At 40.6% G+C, this 16,421-nt stretch overlaps 1 protein-coding gene across 1 annotated transcript in view; it reads right to left on the bottom strand.

Annotated features, from left to right (window-relative positions):
* Nucleotides 1–10,695: 10,695 nt before the first annotated feature.
* Nucleotides 10,696–16,421, bottom strand: part of LOC143998066 (uncharacterized) — a 265,657-nt gene continuing 259,931 nt past the window's right edge. Inside the window, exon 11 of the mRNA XM_077493829.1 lies at nucleotides 10,696–10,999. The gene's annotated coding sequence lies outside the window, so the exon portion shown is untranslated. The remainder of the gene's footprint in view (nucleotides 11,000–16,421) is intronic.

Below are 16,421 nucleotides of genomic sequence, written 5' to 3' on the forward strand. Positions count from 1 at the left end.
TTCTGAGTAGTTTTGAAATTCCCTTTAAGAACCAAAACATCAGGTCTTCCATAGTGTGGTTTGCTACAGTATGTGGCTGTGATATTGAAGGTCCCTTTTGTGTGTGTGTGACACTTGATGGATTGAGTTGGCTGCACAGTTTGCAACATTTTTTGTTGCATGATTTGGTACCTTAATTTGTGATTTCAAAATTAAAATTAAGTTTATTGCTGTTTAAACCTTTCCCTCCGAGCGTACGCAGATGTGCGTACTCGGCTTCCGGGGGGTATACCGGGATGATGCCCGCACCTGCAGGCATCATCCCGGTACCGTTTTGTTCAGCGGGCGATTGGCTATCCAGACATAACAATCGTTGCGGCTAAAAGCCGCTCGGCTGTTATGCCGGAGGAGCGGGAGGGGACGTCCCCCCTCCCGCCGCCTCCCGCCGCTGTTACCGGTGCTCCCGCTCGATCGGGAGCACCGATTCGCCATCCGATGCCTCCGGCCGCTGGGGAGGAACTGGAACGAAGCCGTAATCGGCTTCGTTCCAGTCTCCTCATAGTAAACACGGAAGCGACGTCATGACGTCACTTCCCGTTTACTCGGCTGCCAATGGCGCCGGTTTTAAAAAAATATCCGGTATTCAGAATCGCCGTTTTCGGCGATCTGAATACACTGAAGTCTAAAGGAGGGGTGGGGGGTCTTTTAGACCCCGATCCCTCCATAAAGAGTACCTGTCACCGCCTATTACTGTCACAAGGGATGTTTACATTCCTTGTGACAGCAATAAAAGTGATACATTTTTTTTTTATTTAAACAATTTAGTCATTTTAAAAAAAATAAAAAAAATAAAAAAAATTTTTAAAGCGCCCGCCGTCCCCACGAGCTCGCGAAGCAAAGAAAACGCATACGGAAGTCGCGCCCGCGTATGTAAACGGTGTTCAAATCACACATGTGAGGTATCGCCGCGATCGTCAGAGTGAGAGCAATAATTCTAGCACTAGACCTCCTCTGTAACGCTAACCTGGTAACCGTAAAACATGTTTAAAGCGTCGCCTATTGAGATTTTTAGGTACCGTACTTTGTCGTCAATCCACAAGTGCGCGCAATTATAAAGTGTGACATGTTTGGTATCTATTTACTCGGCGTAACATTATCTTTCACATTATGCAAAAAAATTGGGCTAATTTTACTGTTTTTTTTTTTTTAATTCATGAAAGTGTCCCTTTTCCCAAAAAGTTGCATTTAAAACACCGCTGCGCAAATACCGTGTGACATAAAATAATTGCACCAATCGCTGTTTTATTCTCTAAAGTCTCTGTTAAAAAAATATATATAATGTTTGGGGGTTCCAAGTAATTTTCTAGTAGAAAATATGGATTTTAACTTGTAAACACCAAATTCCAAAAATAGGCTTAGTCATGAAAGGGTTCATTTCTGTCTGGGGTTATTTGGTTGCTTAAGAGCCAGCATTGGGAGTTGTTGGAATACACTGTATTTCTTTCAGAGTTTCGTCCTCTTATTATGTACTGTAAATCCTTGATTATCTTTCTTATCCCTTCTAATGCAGGATTTTAAAAAAGTCACTCTCGATATGCTTTATCACTCAAACCTTTTATCATGTTTGTTCCTCGTCTCTGGACTCGTTCTATCTTATCAATATCTTCTTGTAAGTGAGGTCTCCAGAACTGAACACAGTATTCTAAATGAGGTCTCACTAAAGATCTATGCAGGGGAATCAGAACTTCCATCCTCCTGCTGATGATCCATCTTGTGATGAATCCTAGAATTGTATTTACTTTTCCCACTGCCTGGTAAAAACTGTTTACTAATTTTGCAATCATCTGAAATAAAAAAAATAAAAATATTTTTTTCTGTAGTGCTGGCTAACACTGTGTCACATACCTGACTGTGGAGCCCGAGATGATGAGGGTGGGCTCTTGCACAGTTCCTGTCAAAGCACCCCTAATAGTGGCTACGGGGACTTCTAGTGCAGTGGAAGGGTGCAGGTGCCAGGAAGCTGCAGTGGTGAGCTTTAGCTTGGAGACACAGGAGTCCTTCCAGCGGTGGTATGGAGTCCGGTCACAAGCCTTGGCAGACAGGTGCAGGATCAGGATCAGGTGCCTCTGTTATATACCAAGTAAGGGCAGCATGTTCACATGAGATAACTTGGGCTTCTGGATTGGATTCCAGTTCACTGACATAAGGAAGTGTCGATGTTGTATTGGTTTTATGTTGTTGGGTTGTATCCAAAGTGTTTGCTGTTGGTATAGTTTCTGAAGGTTTTTTTTCTTCTTATTCATAGCATGTTTTTGCAGGTGCCTTTGTATATTTTCCATTTAATTTTTAATTTGGTTAGTGTTATTAGGATCCAATGCTGTTAGGGTTTCAAAAACCGACTGCTTTTGTTTCCTGATTGTTGTCCTTTTACTATACAGTTTATTTAACCACTTTCAGACCGGACCATTTTGCTGGTCAATGACCAGAGGTCTTTTTACAATTTGGCACTGCGCTGCTTTAACTGGTAATTGCGCGGTCATGCAATGTTGTACCCAAACAAAATTTGCGTCCTTTTTTTCCCACAAATAGAGCTTTCTTTTAAAGGTATTTGACTGACTCTGCGATTTTTATTTTTTGCGATATAAACGTAAAAAGACCGCAAATTTTGAAAAAAAATGATATTTTCTACTTTTTGTTATTAGAAAAATCCAATAAACTCAATTTTAGTCATACATTTAGGCCAAAATGTATTCAGCCACATGTCTTTGGTAAAAAAAAAAGTCAATAACTGTATATTTATTGGTTTGCGCAAAAGTTGTCACATCTACAAACTAAGGTACGTTTTCTGGAATTTACGCAGCTTTTAGTTTATGACTGCCTATCTCATTTCTTGAGGTGCTAAAATGGCAGGGCAGTACAAACCCCCCCCAAATGACCCCATTTTGGAAAGTAGATACCCTAAGGAAATTGATAAGAGGCATGTTGAGCCCATTGAATATTTTATTTTTTTGCCTCAAGCGATTGAATAATGACAAAAAAAAAATTTTTTTTTTTTTACACAAAGTTGTCACTAAATGATATATTGCTCACACATGCCATGGTTATATGTGGAATTGTACCCCAAAATACATTCTGCTGCTTCTCCTGAGTATGGGGATACCAAATGTGGTCGACTTTTTGGAAGCCTAGCCGCGTACGGGGCCCCGAAAGCCAAGCACCGCCTTCAGGATTTCTAAGGGCATACATTTGTAATTTCACTCCTCACTACCTATCACAGTTTTGAAGGCCATAAAATACCAAGATGGCACAAAACCCCCACAAATGACCCCATTTTAGAAAGTAGACACCCCAAGCTATTTGCTGAGAGGCATGTTGAGTCCATGGAATATTTTATATTTTGCCACAAGTTGCGGGAAAATTACAAACTTTTTTTTTTCACAAAGTTGTCACTAAATGATATATTGCTCACACATGCTATGGGCATATGTGAAATGACACCCCAAAATAAATTCTGCTGCTTCTCCTGAGTACGGGGATACCACATGTGTGGGACTTTTTGGGAGCCTAGCCGCGTACGGGGCCCCGAAAACCAAGCCCTGCCTTCAGGCTTTCTAAGGGCGTAAATTTTTGACTTCACTCCTCACTACCTATTACAGTTTTGAAGGCCATAAAATGCCAAGATGGCACAAAACCCCCACAAATGACCCCATTTTAGAAAGTAGACACCCCAAGCTATTTGCTGAGAGGCATGTTGAGTCCATGGAATATTTTATATTTTGCCACAAGTTGCGGGAAAATTACAAACTTTTTTTTTTTTTTCACAAAGTTGTCACTAAATGATATATTGCTCACACATGCTATGGGCATATGTGAAATGACACCCCAAAATAAATTCTTCTGCTTCTCCTGAGTACGGGGATACCACATGTGTGGGATTTTTTGGGAGCCTAGCCACGTACGGGGCCCCGAAAACCAAGCACTGCCTTCAGGATTTCTAAGGGTGTAAATTTTGATTTTACTCCTCACTACCTATCGCAGTTTTGAAGGCCATAAAATGCCAAGATGGCACAAACCCCCCCCCCCCCCAAATGACCCCATTTTGGAAAGTAGACACCCCTAAATTTAGGGGTACACTAGTGAGACACACAGGTAAAAAAGCACCTAGGCTGTCAGCGACTGTATCAAAACGCTACAAGAAAAACTGTTAGCGATCGCAGGGATCAGGCCTGACTCTGCGAACGCTGCAGTTATGTATGTTGTGTTTTGTAAGTGACAGTGATCGATCGATACTGCACTTGGGTGGGCTGGTCTGGGCTTGGCGGAGGGGCTAAATGCAGGTGCTAGCAGGTATCTGGGCTGATCCCGCTAACAATGCGTTTTGGGAAACCTAAACTGCTGGCGACGCTAATATAGATCTGATCAGATACTATATTACTAAGGGAGGTGTATGCTTTGTGCGTGGGTGTTAGCAGTAGTGGCACTAACCTGACGCTGCCTGGGGCGACGCAGACCTTATCTGACCCTCAAACTTATATCACCCGCCGGGTGATCAGGGGGTTAAACCTTTATTAGGTAATAAATGGCGGGTGCCCTGAAACTATAAAAAAATAACTAACCAACCAGCGTCACCTGTAACAGTTATATGGTGATCACTGGTGAAAGGGTTAACTAGGGGGCAATCAGGGGGCTTTATGCGGTAGTATATGGGGGTCCCTGGCGCTATAAAAAGCTGCGGCGAACCTAAATACCTACCTGCCTAACTAGCGTCACCTGTGACACTAATACAGCGATCAGAAAAACGATCGCTTATTAGGCTGGGTTCACACTGGAGCGATGCGGGAACGCCACGAATCCGCGGCGGGTTCCCGCATCGCATGCCTCCCGGGGGCAGTTCACACTGCCCTATGCGAACTGCTGGGAGTGTCAGTGAAATGTTAATGACACCCCCAGTTCAGTTCGCATATCACAGTGCGATCTGCAAACTCGGATCGCATGGTGTGAACACCCATGCGATCCGATTCTGCTGCGGACCAAAAAAAGGGTCCCGTGCGAGTTTGCGGCGGGTGCGGCGGGTGCGACGCGAATTCAGCCATACTATCTGTATGGCTGAACTCGAATCGCACAGAGATCGGATGTGATTTGCACTGCAGTGCGGTGCGAATCACATCCGTTCTCATAAACCGCTGCAATGTGAACCCAGCCTTAGTGACACTGGCGACGGGGGGTGATCACGGGGTTAAACCTTTATTGGGGGGGTTAGGGGGGTACCTTAGAACTAAAGGGGGCTAACCCTAACTGCCCTAACAGTTATCACAGTCACAAATGACACCAATGCAAAAAAAAAATGCAATTGGTGTCACTGTGACTGGGGGGGCAGGGGTGATTGGGGGGGTGATCGGGGGGTGAAGGGGGGGTGAGAGTGTGCCTGGCATGTTCTACTGTGTAGTGTCGTGTTGGTGCAACTCACCGATCCTCTCTCCTCGGTGCCGGAACGAAAAATACCGACACGGAGGAGAGATTACATCACTTCCTCTGCCTGTGTTTACATTACAGGAGAGAAAGTGATGTCATGCTTCACTTCCATTCGTCAGGAGCGATCGCGAGGGGGTGGCCATGAATGAATGGCCGCCCCCTCATCCCGGATCGCTCCTGAACGGATACCGACCGCCGCTGGCACCGGGGGGGGCCTGATCGGGCCCCCCACCCGCGGGAAGGCAGGGACGTACATGTACGCCCATATGCCTGCCCGTGCCATTCTGTTGACGTACATCGTCGTGCGTCGGTCGGCAAGTGGTTAAGAGGTTGTTCCATAGTCTTTCACTGGTATGCTTGCAAAGTCTTTATGCTTATGAAGAGTTATGTGTTTTTTCCCAAGGATTTTTAATCAGGAGACCTTGTGCTATGAAATTCCTCTTTTTGCATCATGAGAGAATAAAGATGTCACTGTTGATTTGTGTTTCCTTTGTGATCAGGTTGGTTAACTGCTTCTTCATGTGGCTATATACAGTATCTTCCATCATGCTTGAGGTGATTGTAGCCCTATTAGTGTACTTGCAACATAAACAATTGAGTACTGTCCATAATACTTTTTTTATTTGCACTAGCGTCTAATTTTTCAGGACAAGCTTTGGGATTGTGTCCCCTTCTTCAAGGTCCAAGCAACACTAATGCACACAGTTTTAGCAAAATATTAATAAGACAATCTCTAAGAAAAAAAATGCAACAAACGTGCACAGCAATGGTAATTAAGCTTGGCTAGTTGGTAAAATAAGGCAGGGAGTTAGCTATGGAATGGGAGGGGGAGTCACAGACTTGAGACTAGTCATAAAACTGTTGGATAATGATTTAGGAAATTGATGTCCACATTACATCCACTATCTTTTGTGTCAAATAGAATTATCATTCTTAGTTCAAATGTTTTCCTATGCTAAGTAGTTTTAAAATCCCCTTTAAGAACCAAAACATTCAGGTCTTCCATAGTGTGGTCTGCTTGTGGGAAATGATGTCCCACAGGTGTGCAGAGATCATCCATGCAGAATTGAATGTTGTTACTAGAGGTCCCCGTTTATTTGTTTTCTTCTCTTTGTATTGGAGATTTTCTCTTTGGGTTTTTTAGGGCCCTGTTTATAAAAAATATATAAAGTATCATGGGCAGTACTCACTTGATTCTTTCATTAGTCCACTCATACGGCTACAATCACTTCAAGCACGAGGTGTTTGCACAAAGTCAGAAAAGCTTGGTTCTCCCGTTATCTAATTAATTGACATATAGCACTCAAAATTGTTTAACCACTTGCTTACTGGGCACTTAAACCCCCCTCAGTCCCAGACCAATTTTCAGCTTTCAGCGCTGATGCACTTTGAGTGACAATTGCGCGGGCATACAACACTGTACCCAAATGAAATTTTTATCATTTTTTTCCTACAAATAGAGCTTTCTTTTGGTGGTATTTAGTTACAGCTCGGAGTTTTATTTTTTGCTAAACAAACAAAAAAAGATGCAAAAAAAAAAAATCATGTTTTAATAGTTTGTTATAAAATTTTGCAAACGGGTCATTTTTCTCCTTCATTGAAGTGCGCTGATTAGGCGGCACTGATAGGCTGCATTGGTGGGCACTGATGGGCTGCATTGGTGGGCACTGATGGGCTGCATTGGTGGGCACTGATAGGCTGCACTGGTGGGCACTGATAGGCATAGTTAAGGCGGCACTAATAGGCACAGATAAGGTGGCACCGATGGGCACAGATAAGGCGGCACTGATGGGCAAAGATGGGCACAGATAAGATGGCACGGATGGGTGGCACGGATAAGTGGCACGGATGGGTGGCACGGATGGGCACTGATAGGTACCACAGATAGATGGGACTGATGGGCACTGATAGGTGGCACTGATAGGTGGCTCTGATAGGTGGCACTGCTGGGCACTAATGGGCGGCACTGCTGGGCACTGATGGGCGGCACTGCTGGGCACTGATGGGCGGCACTGGGGTGCAGCACCTGAGGCAGATTTTGGGTGGCACTGTGGGTGGCACTGCTGGGTGGCACTGTGGGTGGCACTGTGGGCACTGCTGGGTGGCACTGTGGGCACTGCTGGGTGGCACTGTGGGCACTATGGGCACTGCTGGGTGGCACTGACAGGGGGGCACTTACTTTATTCAGGATGGCACTGCGGGTGGCAGGTGGGCACTGGCAGGGGGCAGGTGTCCTTTTAAATTGCTGGCCGTGATCGGGACTGATGTCCCGAACACGGCCGCCGGCGATCGGCTTTTTTTTTTCTCCTCGCGCTGTCAGCGCGAGGAGGAATACTAGCCGATTACCGGCTCCGTTTTATCACATGATCAGCTGTCATTGGCTGACAGCTGATCACGTGATAAGGGGTCGGGATCGACCCCTTACACGGATCGGTGATCAGGCGAGTCTCACGGACTCGCCGATCACAGAGCGCGCCGCGCGCGCCCCTCAGGGGGCGCGCAGGCCGCTCGTAACCGGGACTACGTCAATAGACGTAGTCCCGAAAATGTGGGTCCGCGCTATTGCCGTCATTTTGCAATAGCGCGGGTCCCAAGTGGTTAAAATTCAAGTTCATTCAAGTGGGTTTAAAAAGATTCCGAGCTTCATAATACAACAGAAATTTCTGGGGTTTTACTACTTTTACCTTCAATATCCACCACTCACATCTTGAAAGTGGATGGCTCACCAAAAAGCTGATATTGCTTTATACTTGGCATACTCACTGTCAAGCAGGTCAATGCAAAGGCTGACAAATATGTAGATTTCCAATTGGCAATCATGTCACAAGTTAAGACTACAACATAATCTAGTCATTTGCATAAATAAATAAAATATATTTTAAATAGCATTGCACTGCATTCAAATTTGCAGAAGACAATCAAACAATATTGCTTTTATTAATTTGTTTTATTATAACCAACATTTTTTTTTGTAAATGTTCTGTCTTCATCAATCATCAAAGATATAGTGTGTTCAAATATTCACAACTAAATACCAAAGCTACTTGCAAAATCTGACACTTAAAATGTTTTCTCCTAGACAAATGGCTCTGTATCTCAGTACCCAATTCCCTCCCCATCCCTCTAATAGGGGAAGCCATTAAAAGGAGGCATGTTGCAACCTATTGGGTTTTCAATTATATTACATTATGAAGAAAAAGAAGAGGGTTTAGACTACGCGTGTCTAGCATGAAGAGAAAGACTTAAATGTGCAAAAAAGAATAACTGGGAGCTGTAAAAAGAAGTCTCAATCCTGGAGAAAGAAAACAAAGCATTACTGGTTCAACTCATTAGCATCAACCCAAAACAGAAATATCAGACATAGATTTTCTGACCAACCCCATACTTCCCTAACTAAATCAAAAATAATGAAATCTTTGGATGGCGACCTCTTCTATCATACTGTATGTAAACAAAATTAGCCAGAAATTAAGATAACTTGCTTTACATTAACCTGATATAGTTACCTGGGTTTCATTTCCCATGCGAAAGCATAACTAATGTGGATCTTTATGAGGGTACTTATATGTGTAATACACCTACTGTACGCTGGACTAGACTTCTACAGCTAAGCCCATTAAAGGGTGAAATGTGTTAGGGGCATACCTTGGGTGGAGACAAGCTGAAGCCTACATAACACACCTTTGACCAGTCAATCCTCTGGTGTGTGCTTCTATTTTTAACTTTATTCTTTTTGACAAATTGTCTTTCAGGCAAGATAGACTGCTTGGAAGCCAGCATCCAGCAGTGTTGGGGGCTTGAGGCGGCACTTTTTATCCATACAGGTACAGCTACTGTAATTAGTGGACTCGCTGTGCCCTGATGACAACAGAAATCACTGCATTAAAAACCTAAACCGAAGAGTAAAAATGTATATATTGCAGCTTACCATACCTCAGATGTGGTGGCTGCATATGGAGACATTTTTTATTATTTATTTTCCCCTGGAAATACTGGTAGTAATATAGTTCCTGGCAACACTCACTTAATGTACTGTGTTTATAAAGGAGCAATGTTGTCACCCTAGGACAGAAAGTGTGTTTGGTTACAGAACACTGTTGTAATATGTTGGCCGATTTATGTAGGATATTGTATTAAAGTACCATATTGACCAGACATTCAGTTGAGTTGTCCAAGCCAACTGAATTTTAACATATCAAAGGGACAGCTGAAGACCCTTTGATGTGTTAATCTTATGCAAGTCTACCTAGGTGTGTGAGGTATGGCCTGTTAACCTTTCAAAGGATACATTGTTTTAACTTAAGGATGATGTAGGACCATAGAAGAAGTATTTATTGATGGTAATTACACTTGAGGGGGGTATTCATGGGAAACATTTCGTTGGCCTAGCAGAACCCCCCCCCAGTGTCAGACCAGTACTTGAGAGGACATTCAAGCTGGCATTCAGTCAGTCTTGTCTGGGTGTGTGGTCATGAAGGCACCAAGGTCTGAGGAAACATGGGGCTCTGAATATTTACTAGATGTGTAAGATTTACTCTGTTGGATTGTGTCATCTGTTGCAAGACTTTGTTCTGTGTTGGAAGTCAATAAAGTGCATCTCTCTGGAAGAATTGGGTTGCTGCGGAAGAGTACATATAATAACTAATTAATTATCTACCCACTATAAAAGATATCACTACAAACACCTCCCCCTCTCCTCATCCACTGAACATTGGAAGCATGCATTCTATAATCTACAATCCACCAAAGTGAAATGGGTAGGACTGATAACTGATCAGGCTGATAAATGAAGCACAGGCAGAGAGTAAAGAGATTCGCAAGCTTACTGGATTTCTGCAGCATTTTTACAGAGACAGCACATGGAGAAATGTGCATGTATTAGAAAGTTGTACAGTATATATTTTTTATTTTTATTTTGCCTATACATACACTTTAAGCCACCAAGAGTATTATGTATTGAAAATCTTATAGAATGTGTGCCTTTTTAAAAAATAATAAGTAATTCAAACATTCAAAATTGAGTATACTGCCATGATGCAATAACAATAAAGATGTATGAAGAATACTGTACAGTTTGTTTTAAATGTTTGGTAAACTGAAGATGAAAGCAAAATGTGGTTAGTAAAGAAAAATGCAATAAAGTAAGACTGCTTTATAAACTCCTAATAAAGAAAATAATGAGAGGACATACGTAAAAAAAATAAGGAATCGTTATGGTGATGTATTTAATTTATTGAACTCCTTTCATAGACAAAAAAAATCACTTTTATTATTAATAATTTATAAGCCTAATATTCGCATTTAAAACAAATTCAAACAAGATAAAACTACATACACATCTTCCACACAGTTGTTAAGCCGCTGAAGCAATTTACAGAGTTTTTTTTTCATGGTTTGGCTATTTTACTTTTTCAGCAGGTGTTAAACAGAGACCTGAAGTTGCCTTTGGTGCTGGTGATTTATGTCTATGTGGATATCATCTGAGTATATCCAGTTGCTTTGAACATTATGATCCTAGTTGTTCCATTCTTAATGATGCATTTAAAAGCTAAGTTAAAAATAAAGCATAACAATAATTAAAAATATTACTTTTAAAGTGCATTTTTGCATTGCTGTATAATTATTTAAAGATACAATTAAAATTTCTAACATTATTACTTTTTCTGCTTTCCGTTGTAAACTCTTTTTTTAAGGTGGGTATACATATGTGTTGTTTTGTACTTTTATAAAAAGATTCAGCTGTTAAGTACTATAAATAAAGCCACTGCCTTACAATAACCCACAGTTTGCATGGTTTTCCTTCCTTGTGATAAAGAAGAATAGTGCTTTCTAAAGAGAGTTAAAGATAACTACAATGGCTATTTTGAGGGTTGAAGGCAGTGGGTGGAAACAGAGACTGATCTAGACCCGTTTCCTGATTGAAGGATTCCAAGCTGCAATGGCATGATGACTTTTAGGCATTAGTAGAGCTTAGTGTTATTTAGAGTAGTGGTAGAATCATCAACTTTTCTCTTGCTATATGCTAGTGCTATTTGGGAGGCAGGAATGGTAGAGTGGTAAGTGTCAGTGATAGAAGTAAGAGCTTGGTGTGAATGTGTCAGTCAGTTGTACAGTAGGACTGGTTCATATGAGAGTGCATGATGTATAGATGTTAAAAGATAACCAGAAAGCTGGAGATTTGGCAGAAGCATACAAGATGGCATGGGTACAAGTGACAGAAGATAGAGCAGCTACACATGGGCAAGGTGAAAGAGTTGTCAAAATATGTCCATTTGGATTAAAAATGCAGCACCACCCGTTATTTCCCTTTTGTGTCTAATTGTGCACATAAACCTTATTCACATCACTGACATTTTCTAAAGCCAGACATAGACAGTTCGAATATTGACCGGTTCAGCAGGAGCTGTCCGCAATTCGAACCGAGAATGGGGAGGCTGAATGTATCCAAGTTAACTGATCAGTCAATTTGGGTACCTACAGCCTGTTGGATTTTACATGCATTTACTGTAAGTGGCTGTCCTGGCCACTAGCAATAATTACTTTGTTCTCCCACCTGGGTTAACACAATGGGAAGGATTCCCCCATTAACATTATCTGTGTGTATGGTGGTAAACCTCTATCTATGGCTGGCCTAAGAAAAAAGGAAACAAACTGAGTGTGTTGGTAATAATCTATTCTCTGGAATAGAGCACAGGCTTCCTGTCTACATAGCAAATCAGTTCAGACAGCAAAGTAAATCAGTGGCTGAATTTCTCACTGTCTAATCCAAATCACATTTTGTGCTGCTCAGTTTGCTAAAATCAGTGATTGAAGAGTGGGGCTTACCTTCCAATTACACTGCTGTGCAGGGAACATGTAGAGGGAGATTTACTAAAACCGTGCATATTAACCAATCAGTTTCTAACTTCAACTTGTTCAAGTAAGCTTTGACAAAAAAAGAAAACTAGAAGCGAATTGGTTACTATGCACAGCTGCACCCAATTCTGTGCACCAGTTTTAGTAACCCTCCCCATAATGCCCAGTTAAATTTAATATTACATTAAATTATAATATTATATTAAATTTAAGTGTGAAATTCATCAACAATTTAGTTAAAAGTGAAACTTCACCTTAGTGTAATGGATTTTCTGAAAGTATCTTATTTGATATTAGTAAAAAGGTTATAAATATACATTTATGCACATTAACATGAATGCATTTTGTTAAAAAAAGGGTCAAATACAATTGAACAGTAATAATTATATTTTTATTTAGTTTAACTCAGGAGTAATTCGGTAATAGCAGTATTCAGTATTTCTATGTGATTACTATAATGTCTGTTTTTTTGTTTTTGCATATCAGTTTTATTACATTTGGATTAATAAAGCACAGAAAATATAGAACCTCCCTGTTAGCTGCTGTCATGAATGTAATATTAACATTAATTCACATTATTATTATTATTCTTTGAGCTTCAGTATCTGAAAATAGTTTTTACACAAAAAAGTCTCCAGAATATGTACTCTTGCATTTATATGCAGCATCACCTCTAGGTTTCTTTGTGTGTCAGTTTTCTTTTTGTGTTGTGCACATGAAATTTATCAATGTGTTTTACTGATCTGTGTTTTGCTTCTTATTTTAAAAAAAAAATTAAAAAAGCATGGCACATATCCTACTGATATATTTTTTTCATTGCAGTGGAAAACAGGTGTTAAATACTGAAGACACCTGTGTTGATTTATTAAAGACAAATCGATTGTTCACTTTACAAGGGTATTTTATTTTACAAAGGGCTTTTCTCTTAGCTTAGTTGATGTGGAGAACATTTGCATTGCAAATAATACTTAATAGTGTGCAATCCAAAAAAAATATTTAAATATACCTCCCAACAATAGAATGGAGATTACAGATAAAGGAAAGTTTGATAAAAGAAAAATATATTTTTTTACATAGCAGTTGTCCTGGGAAATTTCAAGAATATTTGGAAAAGGTGGTTGGGTCAGAAATGGAAAGAGATTTATAATTTGGGAAATTATACCAAGAGGAGAGGTGGGATCAGGGGGGAGAGGAGAAGAAAACCATGTTGTTTTTTTTTTGTTGTTTTTTTGGTGGTTTGTTCACCCTTTTTTTATTTTTATTTTTTTTGTGTTTGATGCGATTCAGCGTGTAATCACCATGTTTATATTATTTTGCTTGTACTTGGGATGTATGTGTATATTGCTTGTTGTCCCTGATTTTCTATATACAAAATAATAAAAATACTATACTGGATTGAAAAAAGAAAAATAGTGTGCAAGGAAAATAGAAAAAAAATTACTTTTGCTTGCACATGATTGGATGATGGAAGTCAGCAGAGCTTCATCTCATTCACTAAGCTGAGAGCAAATTTCCCTACAAAATGGGCTTTAGTAAATCAACCTTAGTATCTGAGAAAACTAGAGAAATGCTACATCTGGTTCCTTAATATAGGTTCTAACTGTCTCTCATTTGGTAGGAATGTCACTCATTGTAGTCAAATTCCTTTGTCCCTCTTTCCCCTTCAGTTGTCCCTTGTTTTTGACAGATGTATTGACCTCCATAATAAATGCAATACTTAACTGCTAAAAGTGTTTTACTTCACTAAACCTGTCACACAGATGTTTTTATTATCACATAATTATTACAGGCAGTCCCCAGGTTACAAAGAAGATGCTTTGTAGGTTTGTTCTTAATTTAATTTGTTTGTAAGTTGGAACAGGTGTTTGTAAGTTGGAAAAGTTGGAACTTTTAAGTGTAACTCCAGCCAAAAAAATATATTTTGAGTTTTGTTTGGATATGGAATGGTTAACACCCCTGTAATATTTGTTTTGCTGTTTGTTCCCCGGTACAGAAGATTTATTATGTTAACTTTTTGCAGTTGTATCTGCGACTTGCGTACTGTGCACTCTATCTTTTTCTTATTCATCTTTCAATAAAAACAAGAAGAGGGCTTCAGTGGCAACTTGTGAAGCTCTGGTAAACTGCATGCCTAAAAGGGTTAAGGCAGTGCTGGAAAATAAGAGTGGCCACACAAAATATTGACAGTTTGGACCCAATTTGGACATTTTCACTTAGGGGTGTACTCACTTTAGTTGCCAGCAGTTTACACATTAATAGCAGTGTGTTGAGTTATTGTGAGGGCACATCAAATTTACACTGTTATACACGCTGTACAGTCACTACTTTACATTGTAGCAAAGTTTAATTTCTTCAGTGTTTTCACATGAAAAGATATCATAAAATATTTACAAAAATGTGAGGGGTGTACTCACTTTTGTTAGATACTGTAGGTCCATTGGAATACATGGCAATTACTGAACAGGCATTCCAGATACTGTATGTAGCACTGACCCCCAAAGGAGCTTCTGGTTTTATTGGGCTTACAGTTACCTTCTTGACCTCGTATGCGTCTAAGGGTTTCCCGTGGTATATGGCCCAAAGAATTGCAGAACCTGACACTGGATCCTCTTTTGGGGATTTTTATTGAAAATATAACATAGTCTCTTAATGAAGGGTAGATGGTTAGGAAGGAAGTTCAGGTACTTTTTTGGAACTGCAGAAATAGGAAGTTTCTCGCAATAGAAATCCAGAGAATTACCGTTCTCTGCATCTTACCTGAAACCTCCTCTCAGTTACTTCACCTCAGGCTATCCAGCCCAGAGACTCCGAATTGGATGGATCTGCACCCCAGGCCATGAGGGCCATGGGGGCTGGTCAGGAGGACCAGGACCAAAGAGACAGAAGAATCTTCTGGACCGGAAACCAGAAGCACGTGATGTCAGTACCTAAAATACCCTCTCCCAGAATGCACAGCAGGATGACACTCCCACCGGGCTGGTTCCCAGAAAGGATGGCACTAAATACGACTAGCTAAACTGCGTTCTCATACTTGCCAGTGGTGACAGCGACACCTGTGGCCAAGGAGAACCCAGTGCAATCCAGCTAGACTGGTACTGAAACCATAATTAACCCCAAAACCCAACTGTGGTTTTAGGAATATTAAATAAAAAAAAAACATATAGCACATGCTCGTCAGGAGCCGGCGCTACATGTACATTTTAAAAATGCACTGGAAACCATCTGGTATGAACCAGATGAGTGATTAAAAATGTAAAATTTGCCATAGTTTATTTTATCTTCACAGTTCTTTTTTTCGTAATAGATAAAATTCAAAACAATACAGGTAATTTTCAATTCTTTAAGCCACATGACTGTCAATCCTTTGCGACTTTCTGTAGATTCCCATAAATAATCACTTTTATTCACTGACATTGTGATTTCTAGACCATTATGCATAGCTATAATCCCCCATAAGCAATGCAGCCATATAGCATTGTACGATTATATATGGTAATTTGTGGATGATCAATGCTACTCATAATTGTCCTAGAAACCATATAGAGCAATTACTCAGTGCAGCTGAGGATGGAATTAGGTTTATTATAATTAACTCCAGGTAGATGAGGTAATGTATCAGTGAAAACATTTTTTTTAAAAGAACTGTTTTATTTACTTCACGTGTTACTCTGATGACAATTGGAAAGTATAAACAGCAGTGGCACTTTAGGACAATATACATCTCCTAAGTAGGGATGGGCCGAACGGATCCCTGTTGAGCTTGCACCAGAAATTATGAACACCACGGAAGTTCGGACCCAAATAGTGAACCCCATTAAAGTCAATGGGACCCCAAAAGACTTAATCAGTGATATCGACATCAGGGGCTTCATAGCTGGTAATCCAGGACTGATTCCTTTTTATAAAAGTCAAACATTCCAAGGAGTCTGTGGACAGACTCGTTCTATGATCAGTAACAAAAACCTCCTGCAGCATTGAATGCCTGTTCTGAAAGCACGCTGGATGCAGGGCAGCCCAACAACTCAATAGCATACTGCGCAAGTTCTGGCCAGTGGTCTATTCTCATGAACCATTAAGTCAGTGGATCGTCAGCTGTAAAGCTCTCCATCTCTGTT

Source organism: Lithobates pipiens, unplaced genomic scaffold (genome assembly GCF_037356315.1).
Source record: "Lithobates pipiens isolate NorthernLeopardFrog02 unplaced genomic scaffold, aLitPip1_a1.2 Scaffold_19, whole genome shotgun sequence".
In the NCBI taxonomy this organism is placed as follows: domain Eukaryota; kingdom Metazoa; phylum Chordata; class Amphibia; order Anura; family Ranidae; genus Lithobates; species Lithobates pipiens.